The sequence below is a fragment of the Aricia agestis genome, chromosome 4, assembly GCF_905147365.1.
Source record: "Aricia agestis chromosome 4, ilAriAges1.1, whole genome shotgun sequence".
NCBI classification, from domain to species: domain Eukaryota; kingdom Metazoa; phylum Arthropoda; class Insecta; order Lepidoptera; family Lycaenidae; genus Aricia; species Aricia agestis.
In genome coordinates, this window is record NC_056409.1 from 11,442,119 (window position 1) to 11,451,564 (window position 9,446).

Sequence of the window (9,446 nt, forward strand, 5' to 3'; positions counted from 1 at the left end):
TATATCTATGTGACTCGACTATTTATGCGTATACTTTCAGATGAATATATCTATACTACAGATAATAAATTTCCAAGTCTTATTTATCCTTACACATAACACACACAAAGTGCAATTGTACATTTTGTTTTAAATTTAAAAGTACGGTTTCTATGGACTTATTTTAAGGAAGTCGGTGGAAACACGTAGTGATGTAAGTCTGCCAACGGATGCGCTCGCACTTCCACCGACGATGAAATAGAACCGTTTCTCATGTTACCAGTGCCATGGGATCGTTTTATTATGAACTTTATCTAGGACGCATTTATCGAACAAATTTTATGCAAGGTTAGTTCGCGTCCCCTTGGAATAAATTTTCTCCCGATAAAATACAATCGTTATTAATATTGGACGCTGTGCAGCATGAGTTTTAAATTATTATTTGAAAGTTTTATAGAGATGATCCATGCGACGGATGGGCATTTAAAATGTCTACGCCTGTCGTGTTAATCCAACCTTAGGATACCTTTTCAGAGACTTAGAGTTCTCATATGTACTGTGTACACACTTAAGCACTTAAGAGGCCACAGCACACATATCAACTCGGAAAGGGATCGTCACAGTATCGCCGTTCGCCTCGCCGTCAACCAGGCGTTAACCTAATTTATGCCAGAGCGTATCAGTAGCTCCTGTACGTCAACTCGGCTACGGCTAGGCGACGCCGCGCTTACGGCTCGCCGACCGCTGGCCCTAGATCAATTTAAAGCAAGGGTGGACGAAGAGACGTGAGCACGGGACGACGAGCCGTAAGCTAGTTGACCACGCTTCGCATCCCGGTTTCGAGCCTGTTCCGAGGCGAGGCTATTACGTTACGATCCCGCTTAGTGTGCGTTGCAGTAGGGAGTTTAATACAAACAATATTGAACGGCTCGAGGCGATACGGTACCGATCCCTTTCCAAGTTGATAAGTGTGCTGTGACCCTTAAGGTCTACCTTAGGTCTCTATCGAGTTGGAGTGCTCCTATGTACTGTTCACAAACTTAAACGATATCAAACACTCCTTTTTGCTTTGATTTTAATGTAACCAGCTACCGCCACCGAAACTCTTGTGAGAGGCATTATATGGAACGAGGTGCGGTCAAAATATGTACATAACATTAAGTTATAATATTATATTGGTCAGTAGAGACGTGTTCAGCGGTGGCCAGGCCCCGGGGAGTCTTAAACACCAATAATTTATTTTATTAACTCTCTAATAAATAATTTTGTCGGTGTTAAATATGTTTAATGGTTTATTAATCGATTATCTTAAAAAGTGTTTATACTTAAATGTATTATTCAATAAATGACTGATTATAACGTCTTCATGACTAAACGACTGCACCGATTAAAATGAAATTTGGTAAGGAGATACTTTGAGGAACGGAAAAATAAATAGGATAGTTTTTGGCTACAAATAAAAATTATGGTCAGCGCGCAATAAAGGAAAGGTTCGATTTTTAAGGTTTTATTGTTTTCCCATACATTTCTTAAAAATATGAAACAATATACTAAAATACAACACTTTCCTTAAGTTTGCCATATACAATTACTTTCTAGAAGTCATTCCTTACCAGCAACACTATAAATTGATGCAATAATATAGAGTGTTTTTATGTGATTTTTTCTTACCTTCTACCCTCATTAACTTTTTTCTCCCATGGTTTAGAGATTTTTCGTCATACAATAAAATGTTCAACTTTTCAAACCCTTTCATTTGGCGTATGTCTCAAAGTGCTACATTAGTTTGGACGATATGCCCCTCCTTCTTTAAAAATTAATTATTAATTATTTATTTTATTTAAATTTTATTTTTAATTATTAAAGTTTGAATATAACTTAGTATTTTGTGAACATTTCAGCCTACCTTATGCCATGATAGATATCGAACAAAAAATTGCAAAAAAATCAAGTTTATTGTATGAGAGCCCTCCTAAAATATTTAATTTCTTTTGTTTTTAGTATTTATTGTTGTAGCGGCAACAGAAATACATAATCTCTGAAAATTTCAACTCTCTAGCTATTATCGTTCTTGAGTTATAGCCGGAGACAGAAAGACGGATAGACAGAAGGACAGACAGACGGACAGACAGACCGACAAACAGACAGACAGACAGATGGACAGACAAATTGTCAGGAAGACGGACAGACATTAAAGTCTCAGTATAGGGTCCCGTTTTTACCCTCTGGGTACGAAACCCTAAAAAACACACTCGGCCAATGTTAGGAGCTCATAGCGAGGCAATGATTGGAGATAGATACAAAGTGTAACGGACAAAGTTGTAGAGAATTTAATTAGCTTTTATTATGTAGTACAAGAGAATTTCGTACGAAGCATTGTTTATGATGAGTAAGCAAAAAACCAAAAAACGGGACCTTCTTTGCCCTCCCCCCTCCATCGGGCTCACCTCGGAGGGAGGACTTTTTGTATGTTTATCTCCTAACTAGTCTAAACAAGGTACCAAAGTCAAAATTTCTGCTTTCGACTTTTCCAAGCAGAATCATTCGTTTACTAGGCTACTACGGATGTTATCTATACTGTACTCGGCGAAACACGGCGGTAGATCTTTTTAAACTAGGCGCTATTAATGAAAAATGCTCGCACTATATTGAGAATATTTAAGAATAAAATTATCTCCTATAAAGACACAGATTATTACAGATTCATCGGAAAACCTCTTGGTTACTTTTAGAATGATAATCTCCAACTTTTTACAAGTTTGAAGTGATGTGTTTCATATTCAGTTCACATCGAGTATGCAAAATACGATATCGCCCTTAGACTAGGAACATCTGACACTTCATTGTCAATCGAGGTATAAATAGATAATGATAAGTCTTTTGACAGGGAGTCAATGACCGCTACCGCCATCTTTCGCAGAGTACAATATAGTAAATATTAATTATAATGGTGCATGAGGAAGTTATCTTAATCTCCAAATGTAAAACACCTCGAAGCGCGGGGAATAAGAACCACGGTAATGACGTCATGTTTCAACCGTAGCGGGTTCATGCTTTGCATACCCGGGTATCCCGGTAACGTTACATACAAGGTTGAGTTTCAACTTCTCATAATTTACCTCTACAATAAATTATGAGCTACGTGGTAATCATAGTAAGTGGGTTACATTAAGAAAATCGTTGTTCTTAAGTAGAAGACTGAAGAACCCTTGCGCATTTGAGGTGTGTTGTCAGTCATCTTTTAAGAAATGTTAAGTATGTAAATATAAATCATAAAAATAAAATATTGTATTTTTCTTTTTATTTAAAATTGCACACAAGACACTATTTACATAAAAATTTACATAGAAAGACGACACAAAGGTATCTACTGCTTATTTCTAAAGAAATTTCTTACAGCAGCCCTACGGAGAGAGATGTGATAATATAAGACTTCAGATAGAGCGTGCACAATAATTACGTAATAATATTCTTAATTTAAATACGGTAAAGTAGCTGTTACTTAATCGTTTACACCTAAATATTATCTTTATGAATATTCAAAAACAATTTTTACAATACAACGATTCGAAGAACAACATTAAGAATTTACTTGAGAGGACGACTTAAAAGCATTTTCAGATGAAGCTTTTGATTTTATAAAAATTAACTGGAGATCAAAGTAAATTCTCCGAATCGCCCCGGAGCCGGATCACTAGCTAAAGTTCTGTAGAGCAGCTATACGGGTGTACTCACAACGCTACCGCATTTTCTTTTTCCTTATTTTCCTCATTTTTCATGATTTTCTTAAGGTGACGCCTTGGTAATTTGGCTGTAGCGATATCGATTTTTCTCAGCAATGGCTAAAGCTAAGAAATTAAAGTTCATTGTCAGTATTCATCATGTCTTTTTCTTTGAATTACCATAGCATAACACGATTGGTCAACTTTTATAACACAGAATATAATTAATCAAAAAGACCTCTATAAAAACAGGGATTCTAATTTTGCCAGAGAGATTTAGATTAGTTCAAGCATACACTATAATTTGCCCATATCTTATATGAAATATATTATATTCTCTTACGCCCTTTCCATTTTTGCTGTTCCATTGCTTGTTTTCTATAAGAGGCACGGCAAACAAGCAATCTAAAACATATCCAACACGGTTTTTTACTTTGGCGTCACCTTAAGTCTGTCCGGACCGCATCAAATGTAGCGCTGTTTCCTACCCCTTGAAACTGACATGTTTATTTCCACTATTTTCCTTGTTTAACATATTATTATTAAACTGAAATATTTTGTATTTGCATACTCTACATAATACAAAATATTAAATATACAAAGAGTCGGGATTAAAATCAAAATAATAACGTTGTAAAAATATTTATACCACTCGAAAGCATTTTTTCCTAGAACCACTTACATTTGTACGCGGTTTTATCATTTTCAGTGTCATTATAAATAATTTAATTAACGTACGAAAATTAAAATTTAATTATAATATTTTATGGGAACGAGTATTTTCCCAAGGATTATTACGCTTTGAAAATATTTACGTTTCGTATTCAAGGATTCACAGAGTTTGTTTTACAATTATAGTGTTTTTATTTTAATTTTAGCGTATAAATTAAATAAATTCACTGAATTAAAAGACAATCTGTATGAATATATTCATATACTGTAATGAAATGACTATGAGTCAGTAGTGACTAGTGAGTGTTTTACTTCCGCAGAGTGGCGTCGCACTTGAGATAATATGGCATCCTTAGCAATTACATCGTTGGAGAGTAAAATATAAGATGAGCTCTCATTCAGCTTACCGTTCTGAATTAATTAAAAAAACTAGTACATATTATAAGGAATTATGTAAAATATTAGGCTCCGCCAGCGGAAATACTATGCCCCTATTTTTTTTTCGAAAAAATGTGTATCTGTTTCCATATCACGTCTACATAATATTATGCACATATTTTATGTCAAATTTAATAGTTTCTGAAAGGTAACAAAAAAGTAAATAAAACTTCAGAAGTCTTAAATTTGTATGAATTAGTTTATTGCCAACAGGGTGCTTTTTTGCATCGAACAGGGCAAAACAATTCTATTCGAATATTTAGAAAGACTTGCTCTATAAAAATGTTTTAAAACAGAAAGGTTGAAAACCATGCAGTTCAAAACGTACTTTGAGTAATAACGTCTTACCTTTACGTCGCGTAGACATAACTAATGCATCAAGACTTTTGCGAACAATACATAACATTTTTTATTGGATCACAAAATATTTTATACGGCCCATAAACTAAGCTGGTCGTAATGTGGTGTACCTCCATTATTTGCATATCAACGAAAAAATGTTAGGGCATCATGTCTTAAATAATAAAATTTGAATATGATTTCATGGTCATTCAAAAACAATTATATTAATAAAAAGGTTTTTTTTTTATTTAAGTAAACAAAAACCTTTACAAACATAATCAATGTACGTACGTAGATAAGTAAAAGACTGACAGAGTTACTTAGAAATTCTCGTAAAAATGCTCTAATAAGTATGCTTATAAGATTCCCGCTATATGTGTTTTGACAAACTTAGTGAACTTCTAGCAAAAAATAATTTTTGGACGACAAAATATGAGCTTCAATTGCAAGTACCAAGCTACACCCACTAGTAGTATTTTGAATGCGCCATTATTAATGTAATATTGTATTATTAAGACTGACAGCCGTAAGATAAATTGAATGTTATATTGGAACTGTTAAATAGCACATGCAAGTGCATATAAATTAAAGACATTTTGCTCTATACATAATAATAACAATCATTGTATGTTGTCATACATTGAAATAACATCCAGGATAATGTGGGTATTGGGTAGCATGTTCTGTGACTAGATACCTACCTATAATGAATTCTATGAATTAAATAAAGCTGTGCTAACCAGAAATCCAATAAAACTGAAATTCCTATTTAGTATTTATCGACTCTATCTTGTTTATAAAAAGACCATTTAGATACCTAGATAAAACTAAGATAAATATTTATACAAGTTCTTATAATAAACTAACTAAAATGCCGGCTAACTGCGAGTATTTATGTTTATTCACGGAATTTCAGTGTTTCAATAATTTCATGCTTCAGTCTCCATGTTGAGTCACAACTCACAACTCACAAGTCTGAATAATTAACGGACAGTCAATAAAAACTTGAAAATATGCACAGTGGGTGCACTGTGCATACTTTCAAGTTTCTTACTAATATTGCACGGGTTTTAATAATCCTAAATCCTAATCTTTTGATTTTCGAAAACTTTTAATACATAATTACCGTCTTTTGCTCATAGACACTAACGGTCTGACTACAAAAGATTTAAACACCTGTCCTGTTGAACAGTTGATAAGAAAAAAAAAACAGTACATAATGGTCTCTAAACAACTGTTCAATAGATGTTTAGATCTTTTGTGGTAAGACAGTAAACTTTTCTAGTCAAATTAATGGTACAGGTAAAGTATAATGCATATGGCATTAAAATTAACAATTTAATTGCTTATTGTTGACATAGAAAGTTTTCAAAATGAAAAAAATATTTTCTTAGAAAGATTTTGGAACAGACTAAAGTAAATTAATTTTAAGATTAAATTTCGCATAAAAATATTAATTACTTACGTTCTAAAAGCACAATAAAATCCATTGTTATTCACAAATTCACAATAACACCGTTACTTTACAGTAATTTTCACAGACAAAATGAAAATTTCAAAATTCGAACGCCGCCATTTTGCCACTATACACGCGCGCGCGCGCCGAGTCCACGCGACAACTACTCCACGCGCCACAATGTAAAATCCCTACTTTTAACCAGAGTATACGTTCTATTAATAAATATTGTTTAGAATTACAGTTTCTTATTGTTATGCTAATGTCACTAACGTTTGTGCCAAGGATTCAAAAGAAAGAAGTTAGCCTCTTTACTTAATGCTTTAACAATTGAGCACATAACCGTGCCACAAGCTCTAGAATCTCACTGTCGTTAGTTTGTTTTCAAAACAAATCAATAAAATATTTCTTGTTTGTCTTAAAAGTACGTTTTTTACTGCCGTAATGAAAACGTCATGATGTGACGCTCCTTTTTGAAGATGATTTGTGTATATTATCGTGAGAAAAATTATTCATTTCGTCTATTTACTTTGGTATTTATTACATGCTGTGAAATACATAACTCTAAATATCAGTAAGACAGAGAGAGTAAGTAGGTGTTGTGTTAGGTTAATGATAAAACTAAGTGATTATACTGCAGATACTAGAAATTCATGTTTAATACTAATAAACCACAATTTTCCTGCACCATTTCGACTATATTATATTTACTAATAAATAAATATTTTTTAAAGTATTAAAACATATTTTATGTACACTTATCTATCTGTTTTGTATAATATGTTATGTACTATCAGAGAAGTTGATTCCTAGGCAGATGGCATCACCGCAAATCACAGCTAAGATTGAATTCACATAAGCCGACCAAAAGACGTAGGTTTGTCAACTGCCTAGGAATTAATTTCCTCGGGTAAACAAAATAAAGGTATTCTCTTATCCTAATAATTTTTATAGTCGGGGAGGGGAAGAGGGGATTTCGGGATAAGCTCGAGCGTGCCAAATTAAGCTTGTATGTGTCTAGTAATCATGGTATAGAAATCAGATTTCTCACATGGTGGGTTAATTTTTTTTTTAAATATTGAAATGTCATCGGATCTGTCAGATTAAGATAGGGGATGTTTATTATACCCCAAAGAAGCTTCCATATAAAGCACTGACGATTCAAAGGTTAGGTTAGTTAGTTTATTATAAAATATAAAAAAATAAAGCTTCATATCCCTAACTTCTTCGCTTCGCAGATAATTTTATTTTGCACTAAACTAAATGATTTAGTCCTTGTTGTCTAAAATATATTTATAATTAACCTAAATATGCAATTTTCTGGATATATTTTCTCTTTCAAAACTTTAAAATGGCTGCAGTTTCTGCACCCACCGCTAAAATAAAAAAACGCTTTTATAATTTTTTTATCAATTTAACCTAATGTAAAATACCTACTAGGTCTCCATGACGCTCGAGTAACTACAAAATTAGCACCTTCCCCTCCCCTACTATTACCCTCGGTACGTGCTATGCGAAGATAGTCCTGCGGAGCATTCTCCAAGTAGACCACAGGGCACTCTAAATAACATCAAAATACCGTAAAACAGCTCGCTGCTCAGTAAATTTCAATTCCGGAACTTAAATTCTGCGGTCGTTCCTGTTAAAACGATAACTCAATATAACGCCATGGCAAATCACATTGTATACCAGTAAGTAGCCTAATATCGTGCGCCTTAGTGGCTTGTAATAGAAGCTATATTTGCACATTAGCAAAATACATTCTACCATTGAAATGTTAATAAGCAACTGAAATCTGTTTGGAAATCTTGTCAGTGATTTCGACAGGTAATTGTTCGGTTCGAGGATGGATCAGCCGTACATAATCAACATTATCTCGTCATTCCGACATTTCCTTGGACTTATTTACTTACTTGTATATTATCAATGTCCTTATTCAATTTCAATACTGTTTAGGGATTTTTCTGTGAGCAAAAAGCAGCTTTTATATTAGTCTAGATGACGCCCGCAACTCCGTTGGGCCAAAATTAGTTTATCGCGCAGGAACCGTACATTTTTCTGGGATAAAAAGTGTCCTATGTCCTTTCCCGGGATCCAAAGTATCTCCATACCAAATTTCAGCAAAATTGGTTCAGCGGTTTGGGCGTGAAGAGGTAACAATCAGACAGATACACTTTCGCATTTATAATATTAGTATGGATAGTACATACGGCATACCTACCAATGAAGAAGGAGGAAAGATTCTTCTTCAGAGGAAACCTTTTCTAAAAGCGCTTCTTTAGTAGAAATTACGATGACAATGTAAAGAAGTAAGTATAGCTAAGCAACTGTACAAAGTACCTTATATTACCTAAACAAACAAGAGTTTGTTTGTGATTTGACAAATCTAAATAAATATTATAGAGAATAGAGTATGAAAATAATTATTTCTTTTGGTTTCATCGAGTAAAACAGAACGGTTTGAGAAAAATGTTTTTTCCATATTAGTTTTCCCTGTGACACAAGCTCTGCATTGTGCACTGTGTAACGTGAACTAACTTTGAGTTACGACAGAACATAATACCAGTTAGTAGTTACATAAAATGGCATAACACAGAATAAATGCATATGAATTTTAAAACATCAACGTATTTTATACTAGGTATAACATACGTATTGTTGAATAGAAATCCACGAATATTTTGTTACAGCAAATGCTTCGGATAGCTCGGTGAAATAAAAACTATAAAGAGACTACTGGACCTATTCTGATTAAATTTTGCATACACAAAGAGTCAACCTCGAGATACATGCAAGCTTATCTACTGCGGTAAAATGTGTGATTTTTATTATTACAT

The 9,446-nt window shown here is 33.6% G+C and overlaps 1 protein-coding gene across 1 annotated transcript in view; it reads right to left on the reverse strand.

The window, feature by feature from the left end:
- Window positions 1-6,757, reverse strand: part of LOC121726413 (nephrin-like) — a 103,062-nt gene extending 96,305 nt beyond the window's left edge. Inside the window, exon 1 of the mRNA XM_042113762.1 lies at window positions 6,619-6,757. The gene's annotated coding sequence lies outside the window, so the exon portion shown is untranslated. The remainder of the gene's footprint in view (window positions 1-6,618) is intronic.
- Between the last annotated feature and the right edge of the window lie 2,689 nt (window positions 6,758-9,446).